Source organism: Microtus oregoni, unplaced genomic scaffold (genome assembly GCF_018167655.1).
Source record: "Microtus oregoni isolate MIOR12 unplaced genomic scaffold, Mior012 000098F_ref0000018, whole genome shotgun sequence".
In the NCBI taxonomy this organism is placed as follows: Eukaryota; Metazoa; Chordata; class Mammalia; order Rodentia; family Cricetidae; genus Microtus; species Microtus oregoni.
The window spans coordinates 1,594,953-1,620,511 of NW_024544711.1; the positions used below are offsets into that span (position 1 = coordinate 1,594,953).

General features: G+C 45.0%; 1 protein-coding gene and 1 pseudogene across 4 annotated transcripts in view; one reads left to right on the forward strand and one right to left on the reverse strand.

Annotated features, from left to right (window-relative positions):
• The window catches only part of LOC121443007 (nucleotide exchange factor SIL1), a 270,148-nt gene that overhangs the window by 23,120 nt on the left and 221,469 nt on the right, over positions 1 to 25,559 (reverse strand). The gene's annotated exons all lie outside the window — the stretch shown is intronic.
• Positions 24,543 to 24,641, forward strand: LOC121443049 (annotated as a pseudogene).

Sequence of the window (25,559 nt, forward strand, 5' to 3'; positions counted from 1 at the left end):
TTGTGCTGTGTATTTCTTACTTGAAATTGTTCTTATTGCACATGGTTTTATGACATTAGAGCTAAAACCTTTCCTTTTTATTTAGACAAAAGGAGGAGATGTTATGGGATACTTTACACTGTGTGAAGGTATGCTGCTATGATTGGTGTAATAAAAGGCTATTGTTGCAATGGGGGGGGGGGCGCCTCCAGGCAGCATAGGGCTCAAGGGGAATCCACAGAGTCTGAATGAACTTGGACTTTTTTATCTGAGGAGGTTGGGGGAAAAGGTACTCACACACACTCTCTTGATGGTTTCCTTCTTTACTCTCTATTCTTCTGTATTCTTTCCATGTTCTTTCATTATCAAGTCAAGAAAACAGCACTCCAAGATGAAATTCTAAAGTCTATTTGGCAGTAGGAAGGTCCAGCCTCTTCTGATGGACTGAACTAGTCTGGACTGGGCCTGGGCTGGACTCCAAACAGCCATAGGAAGTTGTTACACAAAATATTCCCTCATACCAAGGTCTCTAACCTTAATTTGCATGTCTTTCTAAAGGGGAGCATCACAGGCCTCCATAACTCTAGTCCTTTATTATGTATTATGGGCAACAGACAACAATACAAGAGCCTCGGTGTGCCTGAGGAGTCTTGGACAAAAGTCCTGGGGTGGCTGCAATGCCCCCTCAGTAAAACAATCACAGTTTTCCACTAGGGTTCTTCGGGGTCAAGGTACTTCTAAAAGCAGCTGCTCATTCTAATATCTACCCCATCCAGTGACTCTGCTAAATTCCCACAGAGCACAGGTAAACACTTTGTTTCAGCTCATGGTGCCACGGAAACCTGTGACAGCGTCTTTCAGCATTAAGATTAAAGGAATTTGAGCCAGCCTGGCTCCCGGGACTCAACTGTTTCTCTCTTTTTTTTTTTTAAAGATAGTTATTTATTTATTTATTTATTCATTCATTCATTGATTTATTATGTATACAGTTAGCCAGAAGAGGGCACCAGACCTCATTACAGATGGTTGTGGACTACCATGTGATTGCTGGGAATTGAACTCAGGACCTTTGGAAGAGCAGGCAATGCTCTTAACCGTTGAGCCATCTCTCCAGCCCTCAACTGTTTCTCTTTAATCATTAACTTGAGCTACGATCTGTACAGTTCCTTAAGTGAAATTCATAGGCCCTGGCTGTGTAACGCTTCCTTGTATTTATTTTTATTCATCAAAATTCTGCATAATCTAGCATTATTATTATCAATTAGACAGTACAACTTAGGGAGCAATCATTAATCTATAGGTAAAAATACCCCATAGATCTAACCATGCCAGATACCAGAGAAAGATAGCAACAGCAAACATGTAAAGGCACAGCAGAAGCAAAAGACATCCATGGTCTGTGGTCTTGGGGCTCGCCTAACCAAAATGACCCATTAGAGATTATCCTCCCTGTGAGCTGACACCCTGTGAACTTAAATTGTCACCTGCTGCTCTTCTGCCATGGCCACTGGAAAAAAACTGAACAGTCAGTAGTTAGGCAGAAGGTATAAACGGGATTTCCAGAGAGAGAGAGAGGAAGAGGAGGATAAATTTCGGCTCACAGGAGAAGCCAGGAGACAGAGAGAGGAAACAGGAGGTGTAAGAAGGGAGAGAGATAATGCCACATGATAGAACACAGATTAAAATAAATGGGTTGATTTAAGTTATAAGAGCTATTTAGGAATAAGCCTAAGCTATAGGCCAAGCTTTCATAATTAACAAGATGTCTCCATGTCATTATTTGTGAGCTGGCTGGAGAGACAGAAAAGAACTCACTATACACTGACCCTGTTTATATCATGTGCCCACCCTGGGAGTAAGTCTCAGGGGCCAGTCTCAGGGGCCAGTCTCAGGCAAGTGAACAGGTGGACACAGCAGCCTCACCTGACCATATTGTACTGGTGAGGATATTGTCAAAAGAAAGTATTGTTTCCCAAAAGGATATGTGTAGACACCCAAACCTGTATAAATGAGGAGCCTTCAGAGTTCTCACGGTTTTATATCCTCCAGACCGACGTACTAACTGGCTATTTGGGGCTAGATAGGAGGCAGCTCAGGTTGCTACCACCAGGTCAGTGTTCTGGTTGCAGAGATCCAGTTTGATCCTAGGACTTGGAAGCACTGCAGAGGTTTTTCTTTCCATACTTTTAATAGCAGCACATCCCTGCAGACCTGACACTAAGGTCAACATAATACACATGGACAACAAAGTATTCACTTAGGAAATTCATACAGTACTAAACACTGAGAGGGGCCCAGGTATCCAACTTCTTGAAGGACTTTGGTGCTTGCTGACTCCTCACAGAGCACTGACTGCAGAGGGAATTCTTCTTACCCTGTAAACAACAGCACCTTTGACAGGCTGGCAGAGTCGGGGCAGAGTCACTCCCATCCACCTAGCTCTACCTCTTTGGAAGGGAAGAAGCCCTATCATATTTCCAATACACAAAAGTTCCCTTTTCTTCAAAGTGTCTTTAAAACTAACTAATTAATCAGAGTTGGGGTGTTGAAGTGTTCATGTGAAGGTCAGGTGACAACTCTCCTTCTACCATGTAGGTCCTGGGATTGAACTCAGGTCCTCAAGCTTGGTGGCCAGCACCTTTACTTACTAAGACATCTTGCCTGATCCTGTTTTTCTTCCATGGTATAGGGATCACTGCAGTAGGCCATGAACTTACCTAATGCTAGCTAGCCTTAGCCTCCTAGTGCTGTGATTCAGTATGTCTCACCACACACAACTTAAAAACTACCATTCTGCTCAAAGGGCTCCCAGTGGGGTTCTCCCTGCTTCTAGCTTAAAGAGAGAGGTGATGCAGGCCTGCCTCCCGCAGTCCCAGCACCTACCACACACTCTCCAGTCAACACCCTGATGTGGGAGTGTCATATATCAATCTGTTGATTTCATTGCTTAAGCAATAAAGAAACTGCTAGGCCCATTTGATAGGCCCACCCTTAGGTGGGTGGAGTAAACAGAACAGAAGGCTGGGAGAAAGAAGCTGAGTCAGGGAGTCGCCATGATTCTCCCACTCCAGACAGAGGCAGGTTAAGATCATTCCTGGTAAGCCAGCTCGTGGGCTACAGCAGATTATTAGAAATGGGCTAGTCCAGGTGCGAGAGCTAGCCTAGAAGAGGCTAGATAGAAATGGGCCAAGCGGTGTTTAAAAGAATACAGTTTCCGTGTAATTATTTCGGGTAAAGCTAGCCGTGGGGGCGGCCGGGTGCCGGGGACGCAGCCCGCCGCTCCTTAATTCAACAACACCCTGCCTATTTGACAAAGTACCTTCCCTTCACAGGACTTCAGGGACTTCGGCCTAACTTTACACATCTCAGAAGACACCCTTCTTCCTGCAGCGCAGAACAAGCTCGTGGCTCCCTAGAGGCCAGCTAGAGCCAGTGCATCAAGAGGCCTCAGCTCTGCATGTTCTTAAGTGATTTTCCAACTTCACAATGAGCCTAGGGTCTGTCCTAGCAACCAAGTCCTTTCTACTGCCATTAAGTGTCCAGTGAGGCTTCCCTAGAAATCCAAGTGCTAGCATGGAACAAGCAAATGCTCTGGCTCCTCCTGGCTCTGGGAGTCACACTGGAGGGTCTGATTCAGTCAGCTGAGGCCAGATATAAAAACCAGGGACTGGGCTGAAGGGCAGCTTGCGCATGGATGGCCCTGGCCGGAAGTCCTCTAAATTGGCTTTGCTCCTGCTCCTGTTGACAGCGCTTGACTGCTGCTGGTTAAGCTCTCCCCAGAGACAAGCAGGTTCACACCTCCCACTCTGCCCTGGCCTTCTTCAGCACAGAATGAATCACTAGCCAGCGTCTGGAGGGAATCTCAGCTTCTACGAACCCAGACTGAGCTCATGGACTTCTTCTTGGGCTAAAGCTATTTTTTTTTTTTTGTCAGTCTTAGAAACAGTTTCAAAGGTAGCTAATCTTGTTTCCAAAATCACTGAGCTTGGCCAAATGGAAACATCAAAACAGACTGAATTAAAACTTTACTAATCTTTTACAGCACAGCTGAGGAGTGGGCTGAGCAGTTAGCAGCAGGTGAGCCAGGCTCTGGGACAGATCCACAAGAGAGGGCTCCTGGGGCTGCAGGTCAGGAAGGAGCAGTGAGGGACAAGAGAAGGAGGAAGGAAGGCAACCTGGGAGCAGCACTGTGATAAGGGGAGACCACTTGCTCAGCCCTAGTGAGGAACACACTACTCCTGAGTAATGTCTACCCATCATGGGGCAACTGCTGAGTGTACCCCCAAACTCAAGGCTGTGAAAGGCTAACGTGGCCCAGAGGGAGACCATGAGAGGGGACATGTAAATTCAAAGGACTCATGCCAGAGAACCCAACAGCATCTCCTATATCTTAATTTTATTAGCTTCTATCTTTTAGTTAGTTAGGAAACAAGATAGGTTCATGCCATATTAGGGAATAAAACAGAAAAAAATTGCATCTCTCTTTTCTTTGTTGTTTTGTTTTTTGAGACAGGGTTTCTGTGTAATCCTGGTTTTCTAGGAACTCACTCTGTAGATCAGGCTGACCTCCAACTCAGGGATCCACCTGCCTCTGCCTCCCAAATGCTGGGATTAAAGCCATGAGCCCCCAGAACCAGCTTTATCCATCAATTAAAATAAATACAATATACATTCATACCAGAATGTTTGCCCATTTCCCTTTGATATGGGTCACCACTATCCGTGTGATTGTCAATCTAAAGACCCCACTTCCCCAGAGGGGAGGCTCTTCAGACTCCCCAACACAGCTCCTTAATCTCTTCCACTGGCCTAGACGAGAGTGAAGGATCTTTGTAAACAGGGCCTCCCTGGATCTCCTGCCATAGCTGGCCGCTTTGCTTGTCCCGGCTGCCCAAGGGCTCTCATTTTTACTGTCACAGCTGTCACCACAGGTGTCCTCCCTCTCTGATCTCTGCACTACAACCTCCAAGTTCCTCTGAGAAGCATTGGTGACAGCGCTGAGCAAACTGAGAACAGGAGATGACCTCACAGCCTTCGTGTCCTAGCACCAGCTCCCAATTACTTGTACTGCTGAATAATTGAAAAGAGGAGAATAATCCACTCCGCTGATGTGGGAAGCCAGCCAGTCACACAGATTATCTCAAAGTGAATTATTCACATGCGGGATAATTGGGAATTGCCCAAACTTCTGTTAGAGGCTCCGCATCACATGGAAGGACACTGAAGATGGGAAGTATGAATGCTAGAATAGGGCAGAGACCTCTCCTGGGCTTGATGGTGACAGTGGGACAGCACTGGTATCAGAACAGTCACGTGCTGTGCCCTGGACTCCATGTGCACTCTACACCACAGCTCCCACAATGCCATCAGGAGTCTGTGATGTCATTCTCTCCAGTTCTTAGCTATGGAGGGCAAGATCAGGCAGCTTAAAGAGTTCATCTGGGGACACACCACAATGAACTGTCCACCCAGAGCCCAGGCCTTATCCAGGATAACTCCTCCCCAACTCACCACTTCGTAAGGAGGTCTTTCCAAAACACCCGAGACTGGGAGAAACTGAAATCGGTCTCCTTTGGTGCAATGCCATCCAGCCACCATGGGTGTGGGCAGTGCTACGGAGGGGCTCATGAAGAGAAAGACTAAGGCCTCTTATCAACAGTCAGCTCCAGCATGCCAGGCCTGTGACCTGGAAGCAGATCTTCCCATTTAATCCCAGACAACATCTTACGCAGACATTAAAATTCCTGATCTATACAAGCTATGACAAACTATAATTGTTATTTTAACACTAACTTTGAGAATAATTTGTTATAGGGTGACAAACAATAAATGGGTAGGAGGAAAGGAAATGCTTCCAATAAATGATACTGTATCAGTAGGGCTGGTCTGCTGTCAGGCCAAAGACCACTAAAGCTTGACTAAACCCCAGGGCCCACAGGGTGAGCACAATGACCTTCAAGTCCCAGGCACGCCAGCATTCTAGTCAAGAGAGGGCTTACCTAACACACAATCCATGTCCCTCTGTCTCTAGGGTGATGGGAATAATACAAGAGTGCCGAGCTTGCTGGTATTTCTCTGTCCTCCTCTTTCCCCTCACTGTGACCCTCAGAGGGGCACACGGTCAGCACTAAATGTATTTGCTGCATGAGTAGAGAACGAATATTAGGCAGTTCTTCTCTGCAATTCATCTACATCCTCCTCCAACTCCCCCTTCTTCCATTCCACATTGTTTTAATGTTTGGAAAGCTCACCAGTGTGTATAACTTATAGGGTCAGAGGAATAACACAAATGAAATTAAAAAGAAATATGTGCAGAGAAAACAAAACTTTTATGCTTATGGGGCTTTCCCAGAAAAACCTAACTTCCATCCTGAGCTGACTGAGGAAACGTTAGGGTAAACAAAGAAAGAGCAACAGCACTCATATTCTGAGCCCCACCTGCCCGGAACTCATCTGGATGCCTAAATGCATCAGTTCACCCAACCCTAGGCAGATGCTGTTGCCCCCATTTTACAGATGTGGAAATTGCCTGTAAGATTTAAGTTTTCCCATGGTTACAGAGCTAACAAGTGACAGGGTCAGATGTAACTTTCAGCCATACAGCATATCATATGGCCTCTCAAGAGCTACCAGGAGCCATGCAAAAAGCAGATACCAACATTGCCCTCGGGTTGTGCATCTCCAACCTAGCAGCACCCACACTGCCCAATCCTAACCTCAGAGAGAAGGGGCAGATGTGCTGGTGGCTGGCAGAGATGGCAGGACTGTTCTGCTCTTCACTTTAGGGCCATGGCCAGAACACCAGGTAGACACTATGGTCCTGAGCCCACCAGTCATGTTCCTATAACAAAAGTAAAAAAACCACAGCGACATCTCGTAATCTGGCAAATAACCTTCCCAGTCACCAAATGCACCATAGCCACAAGGTCTGTCATGCACCTTGGTGAAGTGGTGACTTGAACTGGACACCAATAGAGAACTTGCTGAGAACGGTACAAAGCTGGAGTCTGTACACCTGAAGACAGTCCACAGTATGACCAGGATGGTTTCAGTCATGGAAATCATAGCTTACTACTCTCTTGATCAAAAGCCACCACACCTTCCTGTTACTTAGAAAAAAGTTCCAAATAATGCCCCGGGGTCTTGAGGTGCACTGCCTAAATGCACCCCAATTCCTGCCACACTGGCCTCTGACTGCTCCACTGGCTGGCTCGATTTGTCCTTCCTCAGACCCCTTGCTTAGCTGTCCCCTCTGCCTGGAAGGCTTTTAGCTCTACCCTGTGCACTGGGTACAGAGGGCACATCCCTTCACGGCGGCTCCATGGCTGATCCATCGAAGAACCCTGTATGCTCTACATTCTTCATACACTTCCCTACAGGCATTTGAAAACAGCTTTATTAAGATAAGACTCACATATAAAATTTCCCCACTTGAAGTATACAATGCAGGATTGGGTATACAGCCTAGTGGGAACGCTTGCCTAGCACGAGACTGTGGCCTGTCTATTCCCAGCATCAGAGGAAAGATTAAATTCGGGGGCTTTTAGTATATTCACAAGGTGTGCAAAGGTGGCTACAATCAATTCCTCGCACCCTGCAACAAACAAAAAGCCCTTCCGTCTCATAGCAGCCACTCCCCTGTCTCTTCAATCCCACCCCATCCCCACGCCCCAAGCAACAGACATCCACCAATCCATTTTCTGCTGATAAAGAGCTACGTATTCTAGATAGTTCATATAAATGGAATTACAAAATAAGATTTTCATGGACAGTTTCTTTGACTTAGCATGTCTAAAAGTTATTTCAGAGCACACGTCAGTATCAGGACTACCCTGCTACTGTGTGGCTATATTGTAACACACGTGTTCATTTGTCAGGTGGTCCACTTTGGGACAACAGAGAACAACGCTACTGCCCACGTTCATGTGCACTGTTTTCTGGGTGCGGAGGAGTTGTTCTTATGGCTAACAGCACAGCCAGCTGCATGGTTTTCAAAGTGGCTCTATCATCACATTCCCACTGAGCATGCTTGAGGTTTCATCTTCCCCACACCCTGTCACCACTTGTTCTTAGCTGCCTGTTTGCTAACAGAGCCCTTCTGCTCAGTAGAAATGACCTCAACTCTTCCTTGAACAACTCAGAGCCTCTGCCTTTAAAAATGGGTTTATCTGTTCATTATTGGCCCACAAAGCCATCCGTTGTTGTTTGCAAGCATTCTTTATATATTTTAGATGCAAGTCCCTTATCAGTTATGATGTGTAAAATTCTTTTCTCATTCTATGAGGGATCTTTTTAAACTTTTTTCCTCTTCAGCTTTTTTTTTTGTAGCATTAAACAAAAAACAAAACAATAAGTAAAAACATGCATGTATTGTTTTTTTTTCTTTTTTTTTTTTTTTTCGAGACAGGGTTTCACTGTGGTTTTGGAGCCTGTCCTGGAACTAGCTCTTGTAGACCAGGCTGGTCTCAAACTCACAGAGATCCACCTGCCTCTGCCTCCCGAGTGCTGGGATTAAAGGCATGCGCCACCATCGCCCGGCAAAGTATTGGTTTTAGAATTAATTTCTGATGTAAAGATAAGCCATAAAGGAAGAAAGACCCCTTTATTCACCATTATATCTTTGGGCACAGGGTAGATATCTAGTATATATTTTTCTCTTTTAAAGATTTTAATTTTTAACTGTGTGCATATGTGCAGCATGTGGGTCTGTGGGCACATGCGAGCTCACAGAAGCCAGACGAAGGCTCAGAGAGGTTGAACTGGGGTTACCAGGTAAGATGCCCCATCAGCGCTGCTCTTAACCACCCATCCATCTCTCCAGTCCTCAGCACAGGGCCTGAATGGATGGAACTTTAAGGGCAAGCCAGGTAAGTGCTGGTATTGGCAGGGGTGATCTCAATGACATCTAGGATTGTTTCTGGTCCAGAGACTCCAGTAGGGGAGAGATTATGGTATTCCAATGGAGCAAGGGAAGAAGCATGGAGGTATACTAGATGCAACCTCCTGGGAAGCATACATCATCATCCTAACAAACTCATTTAAATTCTCAGGCAGTCACCTGCTCTCCAGTGTGAACAAAAACAAAACAATGGCTCACAAGCTGGGGAAGTTCTCTGCAGAATCCTTAGCTCAGTGCAACAGCCCTGAGGCAGGCTCTGTGCTTGTACCCACGTCACTGACGCCACTGACGAGGGACGGTTGTTCTGAGCTGGTTTCTTACTTCCCTTATATAATCTCTGCCAAGAACAACAGCAAAAACTATCTGAAAGGCAAATGTCCAAGCCAGGGCTCCTTATCCTCAGGGACCCTGGGCTTGGCTGTCCAGGGGAGGCATTTTGTCAGCCAGGCAAACAGCTGGGTGGTATGGTATGAACTCAGCAGGAACTGAATCCTGAACTCGGCAGACAGTTGGAAAATTTGTTCCAAACCCTCAAGCCAGGAGAGGGTAACCTAACAGAGGGTGGGGTCCGTCAGTGGCAGATCAAAGAGATCCAAAGACAAGGATGTCTGCCCTTCCTTCCCTGGCTCCCACTGACTTTTGTGTTACCTTTTCCACCCAGTGCTGGGGATGCAATCCAAAGCCACTCCTATGCGAAGCCTGGGATTTTCCTTCCAAGAGGGATATGACCTACCGCACACGGCAATAATGGTAGTGTATAAGCTGTTTACGGCTCACAGGCAGTGAAAACAGTAAGAACCCAAACTATAGTAGTCAGTGGTAAGCAACTGTATCTTAAATATAGAAAACCACTGTGGAGAGCACCATGTGTGTGGCACCCTCCTCAATACTTACCACCATTTTGCAGGACACAGAGGCAAGAGTCTGGCTTTAAAGCCACACTGCTTGGTTCACATCTTAGCTGTAGCACAGGCACTGACGTACCCTAGCCAAGACCTCCTAAGCCCCAGCGTCTTCATGCATGTAGTAGAAACGATAGTTGTATCTATTTCACAGGAGTATTTACCTGCCCTCATCCAGTGAGAATGTGTGGCAAATGTCTTAGTTTGGTGCCTGGCACATAGGTGCTCATATTTCTAAGCATTCTTCATTTCTTGCTCTAACTCTAAACATTCTGAAAGCAGCAGCTGTGCCAAATGCATCTTTCTGTCTCCTGAGAGCGTAACAGAGAAGCAATTCAGTAAACACTTGTCAGATGAGCTGGCTTCCCTAAGCCCATGTGTCATGAGCAGCAAGCACAGGGGTCAAATGCTTTTCTCCAGCCCACAGCCCTTGGCTATTCACTACCTCAACACTCCTTCCTACCCGCAAGGAGGCAAGCGGGGAAGGCAGTTGCTGTCCCTGCAGGCACAGGGAGAGGTGAGAGTCAACAGGAAAACAAAGGCAAGGGCAGCACACCAGTTCCCGAGAGCACTGCCCTATTGATTTCTGTGTGTCATTACTAATAACAACTGGCAGAGACAGAACATTCCTCTTCCAGGATGATTGTGTCATTTTATAGTGGCGTCTTATCTCCCCACTGCCCCAGCAGTGTAGGAAGAACTTGCTTAAGAGTGTGAGAGCCCAAGGAATTTGGCCAAGTTAGTGAGACCCTGGTGTTTCTAGCCCTTGGGTCCCTCCACATTCCTGGATGGCGTATCTGCAATCCTGGATTTTCCCACCATGGCTCTTTAGGAACATTTGTGAATGAAATTGTTTAACAAATACCATGGTGGTAAATGGCATCAGGTACAATTCTCCAAAGCATCGATCTCGGTGGGAAGCCCTTAGTCATGACTGCAACTGTGTCCTCCCCTTCCTGAAAGAATCACATTCACCAAGCAGTCCAGAGGCCAGAATGCCATGCAGAAAGGGAGCCAAGCCAAGGACGAGACTTTCTTCTCTACAAGACACACACAGGAAATGTGTGCCAGAGCAAATACCTGTCCTGCAATCTCCTTCTACCCTAACGAGTGTCCAACATGCTGACCCTTGCCACATGCAGTTCCTCATCCACCAGGATACAGCAGAGAATAACGGTCCAGGAGAAGAGGGACAGGGAGGCCAGGCAAAAACTATGAATGCAGATGCTAGCACTATCCAAGCCTCTTCGGCATCTCTCTGCCAGGGACCACAGACAGGCCCAAACCACCCATCTCTATGAGAGTGACCTCTGTTTAAATAGCCCATGTGGCAATTGATGCATAGCTTGCCCACAGACAGGTGCAGCAGGATGGCTATGAGTTGTGTTACTCTGGACACCAAAACGAAAGGCTTTTCATCACACTCTACTATACTAGAGGACTAGAAAAGGGGGCCAGAATGCTTTCCTGGCCTAGAGGATAGGTTCCAGTGAAGGTCTAAGAAACCAAAAGCTAAGAAAAATACCAGAAAAAAATTCCTCTTCCACTTTATATAACTAACAGAATAAGGAATATAAATGGTCCTCTAGTTCCTGAAAAGGGAAAATAGCATTTCCAGAACCCCAGGAGAAACAGTGCCCAATGCTCAAAAGGAAGCTCCCTAGACCCAAGATCCTAAGGAAAGACTGGGATTGTACCACCAAGTTTCCCTCTCCTCGACATTCTTGAGGCCTCTGAGTTCCAGGCAGTCAGGAATGATATTGCTGGAGAAGGAGAATATATCTCAAGGTTGTCTCAGGCTCAGGGATTAGATACTGCACAGTGCTACTGTTCACAAAGGGACCTCAGGAAAACAGAAAAATTAAATTCCACGGAAACTACAGCCAGAGCAGCCAGTGAGGTCAAGATAATGCAGGACACTGCGGTACAGAAGTGGAGACTAGAGCTTTACTGTGACCCAAGTGCAACGGCCCCCGACCTTAGCACAACTGACGCCATGACGGAAATACCAGTCAGACCTGGGAGCCCTGCATGAAGGCAGCACCACCTGCCAAAATGAGAACAAAGCCCCAATCAGTCAAAGTCCATAGTTCTGGGGAAGTCCTTAATTGTATTAGCCTTGCTTTTTGGCTTCTGTACTTGTTCTTCTAGCTAACTATTTTGTTAACTGAAGTATGTCAACCCAGGATATGGTTGTCACGCTTAAAGGCTCGGGGCTGCACTCAGGTCCCAAACACCCAATGTAGGCACTGGCTGGCTATTAAGGATTTTCTATTGGCTTGAACCTGTGTCCAGGTCATCTTCTCTGGTGGATATCTCACAGCACAAGGGTTAGATGTGGGTCGTGGTTTTAGAACTGCTAATTTGAGAGCAAGGAACCTCCCCTCCTTCCCTGGAGAATACTGCCTTTTAAGTGTGCTCGGTAGAGAAATATCAGTCAGGATGAATTCCCCCTCCTTTTTTTCTCCTCCCTTCTCCTCTTCTTTTTCCCCTTATGTTTTGCTGTGCTAGTTCCATCTAGGGATAGGTGAGATCCCTTGATTCCCACTGACCTGCCTGGTTAGCAACTCAACAGGAAAACACCTCCCACCACAAAATGAAAACAGACTTCAACTGCTTTCCTTCTGGCTGACTCTCATGTAAATGAGCTGCCTGCAGCCTGACTCACAGGAACTTAAAATGGAAAAAGCGGCGAGAAAAACAGTACAGTTCAAAGTAAAGGTGAGCCTGGCCTATGCAGTGAGGTTTCATTGCTGTACAGGTCGCATGCTGCCTGGCCTTGGCATGGGTACCAGAACTTGAAAGATACTCACTGGCACATCCCTGAAGCCAGCAAGAGCCTTAGCTATCAACTCCTCTTGTTTTTACACCAAGGAAATGGAAATCCCAGAGAACTAAAATGAGACCTTATCATCAGCTTTCTGTAGAACTAAGCCTGTATCCCCTATGTCAGTCTTCTGGACTCAGATCAGAGTCGATCTCGGGCTCCCCACCCCCACCCCCCGCCGGTCTCATAGTTCATTTCTGACCACAGCTGGAGACTGGTCAGTGATGATATGCTGGGAGGCAACGTGGTTTCCCTTCTCCCTCCACTCTGCCTGGCTGTGAAGGCACACACCAGGCTGCCTAGCTCACCAGACGATGTTCAGCACTGACAAGGCCTCCGTGGTCCTAACAGACTTGGTAAATACCATGACTGTGATCCGTACAGCATCAGGCCTCCCCCTTCCCTCTCCCTGCCTTGAAGGCTCCCAAGGATAGCAGCTATCCTAGTGGCTGCTCCCAACATTAAACATGAGCATACCCAGCTATTCACTATGGAGAAGAAGCAGTTTTTTCGATTCTACACATTATGCATCCTTGCTGGAAAGGAAAAAAAAAAAGGAGCAAAATTGCATTACAATCCTCTCTGGCAGATTTCTGCCCCCAAAAGACAGAAAAACAATCTGGAATTAAACCTAGTTCCCAACTCCAAGCAGCTCTCAGCTCTTCTCCTCTCTGCTGCTCCTAGCTGGACAGCTCCAGATGTGTGGCATTTCAGTGATTCACTCTAACGTAAAGACCCGCAAAACCAATCCATGGGCTCCAGTTGATCTAGGAGGCCACTGGCACAAATGCCTGTAATCTGGTTCTAATCTTGTTTGTTTCCCTTCCAATTATCCTGCACCAATGTTTAAAAAATGGGAACTGTCTGCTGCATATATCCCGGCCATTTTAGTAGAGAATAAATCCAGGCCACTGTGTTCTTTTCTCTCCTCAGGACAGCACCAGACGTCTCAAGGCTCTTTGATTGGGCTGGACCAGCTCTAACTCTATTCAACTCTAAGGATTCAATTAATCATAAAGCCAATTCCATTCTGGGCTCCATCTGTCTTGCTTCCCTTCAGGGACTAATAATCACTCATTGTGTGTTTTTACACACTAGTTGAACTGAAATTAAGACTGATTTCATCACAGTATCTTAAAAAAAAAAACAAAATCCATTTCTTGAAAAAATTTAGACATATTTTAATTTTTGTTTGGATAAAGATACTTTTAAACAAAAGAACTTTTTAAAAGAAACTTTAGAATTCTTGATATCGTAATTCTGCCCCTCCAAAAAACAAACTCAAGAAGAAAGCAGACCCCTTGGAGAATCAGCCCCTCCCAGAGTTGTATGATCATCAGTCTATCCTTTGACAAAGAACATGGATACCCCAAAAGAATGTGAGGGGGAAATGGAGCTGATTTGACATTTTATACATTTTATATTTTAAGAAATCTAACTAGCCATCAACTTGGGACTAGTGGACTTAGTTTACTTAAAGTTTAAAGTTACTTTTATTTTAAATAATCTATTCAGGAGGGGAAGAGGAGACATTGTTTTAGCATTCAGGACGCCTGAAGTCCCCAGCTAGCCCTGAGGAGTCTCAGCTCTCCCACTCCTCTCCAAGACAAGAAATATGACTTTTCTCTTATATAAGTGCCCTAGCTCTCCCAAAAGCAATATTAACTCTCCTGACAATACTTGGGATTCCTCGAACTCATTCCCTACACCCCTGAAGACAGTTTTATTACAAGGAAGACAAGCAGAGAAGCAGCAGGGCCCAGTCAATCAAGCTCCTGGGTCTGGGAAGTATGCGGGTTTCAACACGGAAAATGCACATCGCAAGGCATTTTTACTCTGGCTTTTCATAGCTCATGGCCTGTCCGGAGCCCACAGGTCACGGTGGATGGACGCTGCACTGGGTCTTCAAGAATGGTCCCATAAGGCTGCACTGTAGGCATGTGGCTGCTTCATGCCCTAACAGCTTTCAAAATAAGATCCTAAATTACACAACTCCCAATCAGAACTAATGACAGTCATTCCAAACTTAACATCAAAGATGTTTTATGAGTCATACTGGCTTTAAAAAGCCAGCAGTAATCATTTCATAGACACAACAATCAAATACTTCCTTCATCTGAACAATAAATTTTGCCTAGTAAAAAGTCTAATTAATTAAAGCACTATCATTTTAAAATGTGTCAATGTAAGCATTCTCTCAAAAACTTCCAGCTAAGACATTTTATAATTATAAAAAAAAATTACCTCCTAAGAACGTCTTCATGGATTGATAACACATGCCATTCAAAATATATTACTGGATGGGAAAAGAGGCATTATAGAATTATGTCTATAAATGAGCAGAGTACAAGATTTTATATATGAAAATATTGAAACAAAACTCATCATTTTGCACACCACCTAAAAAATTAATTAAATAAAAAGAACTTAGTAACAAAGAGGAATCCTGTATTTGCCTTTTATGTAAAAATGACTCAAATATGAATAAGCATCTCTGGCAGAAACAGTGACAGTGGCTGCCCTGAAGGGAAGGACCTGGTAAGCTCAAGGCAAGCTGAGAGTCAGCATGCCCCTCTGTGCCCTCTGTACTGTGAGTCATGTGACTATATTACCAATCAGACACTAATCAACCACAGTCCAGGGGAAAACAACCTTTCCCATCTCTCAGTTGCACGGCGTTAGTGAGCTTTCACGTACAGACTTCAAGAACACAGGATAAAGAGCAGCCACAGCGAGAGAAAGACTCCCCAGTGGTTATTAGGCCTACCTGCCAACAGGTTGTCGCAGCACAGGGGAATATGGAGATGAAAGGAAGAGAGGGGCAGGGAGGAGAGAGAGGGAGGGCCGGGAACAGAGCCTGGCTTTGTCTGGCATGCCAGCTGCCCCACTACGCACCCTCCTGCTTCATCAGCCTCCAATCGTTTCTCATCTTACAAAGTAAAAAATCCTAGTGAGTCACAGGCTAGGAAGGGCTTTGTGTGATTCTGTGGAGACACATCCCTTCGGATCCCAGGGGCTCTCTAACTGGGCAAGAAATGCCACATGAAAGCCGGATCCTAGCCTGAGAACGAGCTTCTGACTCATCTTCTCGCTCTGCTGCCAGCTGGCTCAGTGGTTCTGAACAAATCTCTTTAGCAGAGGTATCGAGTGGGAAGTGAGGCCCTTCCCCAGCCACCGATCAGCTGTGCTCAGTGCTCTGGTACAGGCATCTAAGCAACAAGGACTCCATACTGAGTCTTTCTGGCCGAGAAAAGTCCCACAAACTTACTTCTGGGCCATCTACTCCTTGGCCTTTGCTTCTCTTTGAATTTTGGCTCCCCTATAAGTTGGGTCTATGCTAACTCAAGAGTTTCACCTCAGAATAAGAAGATTGTAAAATGACCCTTGCTTAGATATGGGTGCCAGAGTAACCACTGTGGTGTAAAGTCCCTCTAGGATCCCCAGAACTCCCAGTCGTATGCCCTGTTTCAGCGGTCTTTGGTCTCTTCTGAAAATCTAAATGACTGCTAATCACAGAAGTAACAGAGAGAGGGCTCCCAGGAATGGACAGGTGGTTTCATTTTATTTTTCATATGCTATCCAATTCGTTTCCCACCTTTTATTTTTCTTTGTTTCATTCTAATAAGCTTACAATCTTCTGTATTCTTCTCTTTTTGTGGGTGCTACGCAGAGAAGACTCCAGGACAGGAGTCTCTATTGTCTAAATCACCTTGTATGTTCCAGTCAGAGTACGAAGGCCCAAGACAATCTCCTTTCTGGCATGGTGACCAGATGCCCTGGGTGCAGGCTAGAGCACTGGGTCTGGCTGTGATCTCTCCCCAGCAGCCTGGCTGTGTGGCGATGGGACACAGCAGCTGATGAAATGCAGTGGGGGAAACAGCCTGGGAAGTCACTCTTGGAGAGATCCCTGAAACAAAGGGATTATGGGCTGTCCAATACAAGGATCCTTCTGTTCTATAATCATACGACAGCCTCTTTACTCAACGCTGTTCATTAAACAGTGTACTTCAGAGATAATGGGATACAGCCAGCTTCCTGAAACGGAGGCTCCCCCAGCAAATGTCAGTGCAGAACTGAAAAGCATAATGCTGATCATCAGGGCAGGGTCAAGATTTCCTGCCATCTTTCAATTACTGCCTTCTCCCTGGCCTTGACCATTCTTCCAAGTAATGGATACCGTTACCAGCAGAAGCAGAGATGGGAAAGAAATTTTTGTTGATTAGAATTCAACAAACAAAGCGTTAAGAAGTGTCTGACAGGAATCTTAGAAGTGCAATGCAGGAGCCTATGAGCCTGTGACTTAAATATCAGAGATAAACCTCTCAGAAAGGATAGCATTTTTCATAAAAATATACTTGCTGTAGCTGGGTGTGGTGGTGCATGCCTTTAATCTCAACACTCAGGAGGCAGAGGCAGGCAGATCTCTGTGAGTTCAGGAGCTAGTTCCAGGACAACCAGGGCTACACAGAGAAACCCTGTCTTGAAAAAAACAAAAACAAACCAATAATAATAATAATAATAATAATAATAATAATAATAATAAAAAAACCCAAAGAGGGCTGGAGAGATGGCTCAGAGATTAAGAGCACTGGCTGTTCTTCCCGAGGTCCTGAGTTCAATTCCCAGCAACCACATGGTGGCTCACAACCATCTGCACTGAGATCTGGCGCCCTCCTCTGGCGTGCGGGCATACATGGAGGCAGAATGTTGTATACATAATAAATAAATAAATAAATCTTCTAAAAAAACTGACTTTCTTAAAAAAAAAAAAAAACAAAGAAATCTCCCTCAAAACATCTTGCTCCAGTCAAATCAGGATTGTTCCCCTGCTGTCCACCCCACGCAGGTGTGTGTGAAGAACAGATGGGAGTGCTATTAGGTATTATCCTCAACACTCTACCTCTTTTTTTTTTTTTTTTTTTTTGACACAGGTCTCTCACTGAACCTGGAGCCCACCAATTCAGCTAAGTTGTCCAGCTGGCAAGCCAAGGCATCCTCCTGTGTCTGCTTCCCCAGCACTGGGTTTACACAGTGTAGCCCTGAGGATTAGAACACAGGTCCATATGTTTGCGTGCTACCTCCTTAGTCTCCTAAACAGGATGGTCAGAGCCGTTTTCAGGGTTGACCCCAATGGGGAGAGACTGCAATTATCAAGCAGCTAATGAGGCTTAGCGAGGCTCACAGTCACCTCCTGGGCTGGCTGGTTTCAAGTCAGGGGATACAAGCTGGAGTCATCAGAGAGGAAAGAGCCTCTGAGAAAATGCCTCCATAAGATCAGGCTGCAGGCAAGTCTGAAGGGCACTTTTTGTTTGTTTTTCGAGACAGGGTTTCTCTGTAGCTTTGGAGCCTGTCCTGGAACTAGCTCTTGTAGACCAGGCTGGCCTCAAACTCACAAAGATCTGCCTGCTGCTGCCTGCCGAGTGCTGGGATTAGAGATGTGCCACCACCACTGGGCTCTGAAGGACGTTTTCATAATTAGTGATGAGTGGGGGTGGTGCCATGCCTGGGCTGGTAGCCCTGGATTCTATAGGAAACCCCAACTCTTCTCCACTCATCTCTTTCTCCATAATCCCCCAATGTCAGATTCAAATGTTGACTAACCATTAAGGACACAAGAGACTTCACTCAAAACACTCAGAGGAATGTCCCTCTCTATGAGATCTGTTGATCTTCACTACAGAATATGGTCTGGTCATCTGGGGGCCCCTGGATAATGTTCTTCTCTGTAAAGCCAGGACACTATTACCTCAAGTTGCTGTGGTGGTTAAATGTTATATTCTATGGAAAGTCATCACCCCCGAGCTCCTTTTCCTCACACCCCGGCACACCTCATCTAGTCAGAGCAGTCCTCTCTGTGCTTAAAGAGCACAGGGTTTAAAGAACCCTGCCCATCCCATTGGGAACAAATATTACATGGGACCCTTGGGTACATGTAGTTTAGTGGTGGAGTGTTTGCCTGGCATGTGCAAAGCCCTGGGTCTAATTTCAAGAATAGCTAAAATAAATAAACACATAATAAAAATTAAAAATCACATAGTAACAAACTTGTACAACTTTTGCTTTTTTCTTTCTTTCTTTCTTTTCTTTCTTTCTCTTTTTCTTTTTGAGACAGGATTTCCCTAATTGTCCTAGAACTTACTCTATAGACCAGGCTGGCCTTGAACTGCACAGCCACTGCCTCCTGAGTGCTGGGACTAAAGGTGTGCATTGCCATATCCTGTAGATTTTTTTTTTTAAATACAGAGTCTTGCTATGTGCCCATACTGGCCTTAACTCATTATGTAGCCCAGGCTGGCCTCAAACCCATGATAATCCTCCTGCCTCAACTTCTCAAGTATATAGCTTATAATAGGATTTTTGTGTGTGCACCACCACAACCATCTTACTTTAAAAAAAAAAATCACAAAACCAGGAGTCTAGGACTGTGCCTCCATGATGGTGTCAATCCTAGATGCTGTGACAAAAATCCATGGCAGAAATAGCCTATGGGAAGAATGTCACCATAGGAAGGCTGTAACTGTGGGAAGGACGGCACCATGGAAGACAGGCATGGCTGTGGAGGTATGAAGAGGCTGGTGGCACTGAGTCTGCAGTCAGGAAGCAGAGAGACTGATATTGATGCTTAGCTTATGTTCCCCTCAGCCAATGGATGCTACCGCCAAAGTCTGTGTGGGTCTTCCTTCAGTTAAAGCTCTCTGCAAACACTCTCACAGACACCCTGAGGTGTATCTTTTGGGTGATCCCAAATTGAGTGAGGGTTGATGACAATGAACCCCTACACTGGTAGAACATGTACTTGGAGACAAAGCCCTGGGTTCAATCACCAGTAGCACAAAAATTAAAAATATCCTTGCACCAAATAGAGAAATAAAAAGAAGCCGAGTCACTGATGACGCCTTGAGTTAGCTTTTCAGATGTCAAAACCCAGGGAACCTATGACTTTTTTTAAAGCACAGATCAAATAGCCCTTATTTTACTTAAAGCTACACATGGCAGAAACTCTCTGGTGCTCAGGAGCTGCTTCTGCAGTCCTCCACAGAAGCAGAATTTTTGCTGAACAAATACAGACTCCATCTCTTTCTCAACCTCCTCGGCAGCCAGGACTGGCCAAGGGACTTGGTTTGGGCCAACATGAGACGGGCAGGAGCACTGACTGACAGTCTTTGGGACCCTCCCTAAGAGACTCACAGGAAGTCTCCTCAACAGCTCTCTGGAGGAAAGGGTAACTTCTTAGACATGGCACCATGCGTGAATGAAAGGAACTGGAGACTCCGGGGTCTACCTGAAACAGAGCTGCCACCAAGCCCTAGGCATCTGACCTGAAGTTGTTACATGAGAAAGAAATAAACATTATATTATGCCATTTTCTATCACTTACAGCCAAATTCATAACATATAGATTGAAACCATCACCTTCCCCTATCTAGAGTATGAATGTGTGCCTTACCTCTAACCAACAGAACATAGTAAAGATGACAAGGGATATGTGACTATGTATGTGACTGCACTACAAAGATTAACTAACAATTTGGTACCTAGCAAACAAATTATTGCTGAGGTGACACACAACTTGTAATCCTCGTGCTGGGAGGTGGAGACAGGAGGCTCCTTGGGGATGACTGGCCCAATCAGTGAGTCCCTGGGATCCTAGTGAGAGACTATCTCAAGAAACAAGGTGGACAGCTCCTAATCAAGGTTGACCACTGGCCTCCACAGGCATACATGTATACTGTATACATGTACCACCACACACGAACACTCATACACATGACTAATGTTTGCTGAGAAATGTTCTTCTTTAGTGGCGTTTTAAAAAGAGGTCTTTTAATTAAATTGTGTGTGTGTGTGTGAGCATACAATGAGCAAAGGACAACTTTAGGAGTTGGTCCTCCCCTTCCATTGTGGGTTCTGGATATCAAGCTCTGGCCACTGGGCTTCCATAGCAAATACTTATGCTCACTGAGCCTCCGCACTAGCCCACTTACTATCTGAAGAGACAAACAGGCATGATGGGAGCAGTTTGGGGTGGCCATGTGACAAGCAGCTGAAACTTCTAACATGCCTTTAGTCTGACAGTCTATCAAGAACTGAATTCTGCTCACAATCACACAAGCTCAGAGGAAGATGCCCCCAATCAAATCCCACATAAGACTCAAGCTCCAGGTGACAAACTGGCTACAAAAACACAGAAGACATAGTTAAATCAAATGCGGACTCCTGACGGCATATGTGATAGAGTATCTGTGCAGTGTTTACAGTCATTGTTTGTAATAACAAAAGTAGCAAAATATAACTAATACAACGGCCAGGAACACTCATTGCAAAAATGTGGGGACGATTCTCTATTAGATAATATATAAATAAGCTCACCAAAAAGAAGTCATATATTACATGACAATTTTAATAGATGAGAAAAGAAATAAAATCCAACATAGAGCCCATTGATGAAGGTGAAACTGGGACACACACACACACAACTTTATCATACCTACCTAAGCAAACATATCACAGATATAAACATGTATGCATAAACAGGTAAAGCATACACACAAACACTACTGAATGCCCACATCACGCTGCATTAAACACACAAAAATCATTCTTGTCAAGAACAGATATAAATGAAAGTAACTGTTAGGATCATTTAAAATGTTTGTAGGCATTATGAGCAAGTGAATTTAAAAAAAGCTGAAAAGATACTAGAAAATAAGTCTTCAGTGAGGAAACTAGTAGTGCTTGATTTTTGATATTTTGATTTTGTTTGTTTCCATCAACAGCTACTGGCTACTTCCTATAACATGCAGACACACCTATCTTTTGAAACAAGCATCGTGTGTATCTTTTGATCTTCTCAGTGGCCAGGGGAGTAGCACAGAAAGGTTGGAGAGAGGAAAGAGGCACATGATGTAATTATATTTTAACTTAAACAATTAAAGGCTTTGCTTTTGATACGTTCCAGAGGCTGAGAAAGGGGTTTGGGGAAGGAGGATGGTATTGAAGCTGCTCAGGCCCATGTACTCAGAAAGAGTCAAACTGACTTTGGGTCCCTTCAATCATGTATGAAAAGACAAGAGCTCCTTCCCAACATGGGAATCTTCTCCACATTATCCTAGGAGTTTAACGACTCAGGTCCTAGTTAAAGGTAATTCAGAGCAACCGTGTGAGCAATAACTGAACAACTAAGCACAAAGAATGGGTGAAAAGCACAGAGCTGAAGTGAGCCATTCAAGTTGCAGCCCAGACTCCCCGTGGCTTCACATCCCTGAGCGCCTGGGAAGCTGCAAAAGCCGAGCTTCATGTGAGACAGTCCCGGAGTGTTAATGCCAGGCACCTGTCAGAAATAGCAATCCTTTCTAAAAGAAGAAAATTTTCTGACTGGATTCAAATGGTTTTGTTTTTTAAACTAAAAGGTCAGGTGTGGTGGCACAGGCCTGTAATCCCAACACTAAGAAGAGCTGCAAATCTGAGGGCACAGTGAGTTCAAGGACAGCCTGAGCTGCAGACCCAGACTGTCTCAGGACACCAAAAGGACAAAAATTCAGGGACAGCCTGAGCTGCAGACCCAGACTGTCTCAGGACACCAAAAGGACAAAAATTCAGGGACAGCCTGAGCTACAGACCCAGACTGTCTCAGGATAACAAAAGGACAAAAGCAAACAAACAAAACAATGAGCAGAAGGGGGATACAGCATGTGGCAAACGGCAGCTGCCAGCTGGACGAGGCAGGGGTGCTACTGTTAACTGCCCTCCATGCCGGCAGCCTTGCAAGTGGGCACAGAGAACAGGAAGAGAGGAAAAAGACACACGCCAGACTTCAGCAAACAGAAACAAAGGCCCTAAAAGTAGAATTATAAGCCCATGGCTAAATGTTTAATGGACAGATTCCATAGTGGATTTGACACAGCAGAGGGAATATAAGTAAATAAAAAAAACAAGCTGCACAAAATTATCCGGACTGCAGCAGCAGGGATGTGATGTAGAAAGAAACTAAGGAAACGTTAAAACACAGGACAACCAAGTAAGAAGGACCACTGTAGAGTCAGCGGGAGCCCCAGGAATAGGAAAAACACAGAAGCAGAGGCTGTATTCGAGAGATGGCTGGGAATAGTAGAAAGATGAAAGAACCATTCAAACTGAAGAAGCTTAACAAATTCCAAGAAGGAATACGTATTAGCTACAACTACACATATAATCATGCAAAATAACAAAAACTTCCGGAGGAAATCTTAAATTAGGTGGGGGAAGAGTCTTCAAAGTTATATTTTAACAGGAACAACAGAAGGAAGGCACGACAGAACACACATTGATTGTTACAGTAAATGCTAGCTAGAATTCTATACCTAGAGAAAATACTTGTTCAAGAACAAAATTATGACATTTTTAGACAAAGAAAAATGGAATGTGACCTTACTACATAATGTGTGCATTTCCACACGTGGTGCATAATAAATGTGACCATCTACATACATGGGTACGTATATGTGTAACACACGCAGAGGTTTGACACTGAACACACAGCTAAGTCACAACATGAACAACGGCTGAGTACCGTGACTGCCTTGTGACTGGGGGCTGGGCTTGCTGCTGCTCAGCATACAGGAGTGCTGTTCCAGTGCAGCTAGCCAGGGTAAGAGAAATAAGACTTCACAACATGAACCATAGTTGGCATATTGTTTCTGCACCATCCCCAAGTCTTAACATTTGTGGAAGGAAGGGGTTGATGGGAGATGGAGGTACTGCATTCGCAGAGAACGGAATGCACTCTCTTTTCAGCCATGTGTATCCAGGACACTGGTATTCTCAGTCAGCTTCATGTTACTATAAAGAAACAGCTGAAGGAGTCAATTGTTTTCTTTTTCTCTTCTTTTCTTTCTTTCTTTTTTTGTTTTGTTTTTTGAGACAGAGTTTCTCTGTGTAGCTTTGGAGCCTGTCCTGGAACTAGCTCTGTAGACCAAGCTGGCCTCGAACTCACAGGGACATGCCTGCCTCTGCCTCCTGAGTGCTGGGATTAAAAGTTTGCGCCACCACTGCCTGGCTTGAAGGAGTCATTTTTTTTTTTAAAGATTTATTTATTTATTGTCTATATAGTGTTCTCTCAGTATGTATGCTTGCAGGCCAGGAGAGGGCACCAGACCTCATTACAGATGGCTGTGAGCCACCATGTGGTTGCTGGGAATTGAACTCAGGACCTCTGGAAGACAGTCAGTGCTCTTAACCTCTGAGCCACCTCTCCAGCCCCGAAGGAGTCAATTTGTAAAGAGAAAAGGCGTATCTTGATTCCTGATTCTGGAGGTCCCAGTCCACAATCAGGTGGCACCCTGGCACTCAGTCTGAGGACAAGGTACATGTAGTAAGTGGAGCAAACCACTGAACTAATGAGCCAGGAAGCAGGCAGAGACTGCGTGTGGCCCCGCAATCCACTTCCAGGGAATGTCTCAATGGCACCGCCCATTAGTGCCTCCTCCTCCCACGGGTTGACTATTTTCAAAAGTGCCATCCTGCAGCCCAAGCCTTTAATGCACAGACCTTAGGGGGCATTCATCCAACCATAACAAAAAACTAACCATACAGAAAAGCTCAACTTATTTCAAATGACTATAACCACGGGGACTTATCTAGCTACAAGCTCAATGTTCATAACAAACACTGAATAGAAACTTTCCGCTGTATTTGGAAATTGAGAAATATAATTGCATATTAATCAAAGAACCACAATTAAAGTTTAAATCATTTCAATTGAACAATAATCAAAATGCTACATATTGAAATTTTCAATTCAATTAAAGCAATAATTAGCAGGAAACTCCCAGAAGTGAAAAATATAGTCATCTAATACTAACAACTTCATAGATGTGATAAACACATTAAACACACTTAAGAAAAAAACTCTGTTAAGTGAATGCAATCATCCTGAAAGACACAAAGACACTTAGAGACCCTTTTGTGTTGTCTAGTTGATAGCTGGGGTTTCATGCTGCTGTGTGAGATGTCTCCTCAAATTTTGCTATGATGTCAGCACATTACCCATCTGACATGGGAAAAAGAGACAGAAAGAACACGAGAGATGCTAGAAACAGATGGTCTAATACCATCCGCAACAGAGAATACGGGGGAGAGCCAATGAAGCACACAGTACTGGTAATAAACAGAAAATTTCCATGGCTGAAGCCTGTAGATTAAAATAGCACACGGAGAACCAAAGAGGACACACTAAAACAAATCATACTTGGACATATAATGATGAAATTTGCTGATAATTAGATACAAATAAAAACATTTTAAAAAATTGTAAAACTAACTGCTCTTAAAAGGCAAAATTACAAAACTGGCAACATGCTCATCCCGGTGGTGCATGTCTTTACTCCCAGCCCTCAGGAAGTGGAGGCAGGAAGATCAGAAGCTCACAGGCACCCTCACCTCCAGAGGGGTTTAAGACAGCCTGGCTACATGAGACCCCGTCTCAAAAAATGAAGTGCATTGCTGGAGAGAGGGCGCGGCTGGGTTCAAGCACCTATAAGGTTGCTCACAACTGTGCCACTCCAGTTCCAAGGGACCCAAAGCCCTCCCCTGACCTCCAAGGGCACCAGGCACACATGCGCTGCACGTGTATATGCAAGCAAAATATTCATATACACAAAATAAAATAAAAACACAGTGGAGAATCACTGAGAAACTCAAGTCCCCACAGGTGTAAGAACGAGCACACACGTGTGCACAAACATGTGTACAGCTTGTGGTCATTTGCATAAGAATGGCCCTTCGGCTCACATATTTGAATGCTTGGTCCCCCACTTGGTGTAACTGTTTTCAAAAAGATTGTGAAGTGCAGCCTTATTGGAGGAAGTGTGTCACTGGGGTGGACTTGGGAGCTTCAAAAGCCCGTGCCAGGTCCAGACTCTGCTTCCACCAACTTGAAAGTCAGGATGAAAGTTTTTAGCTACTGCTCCCGCAG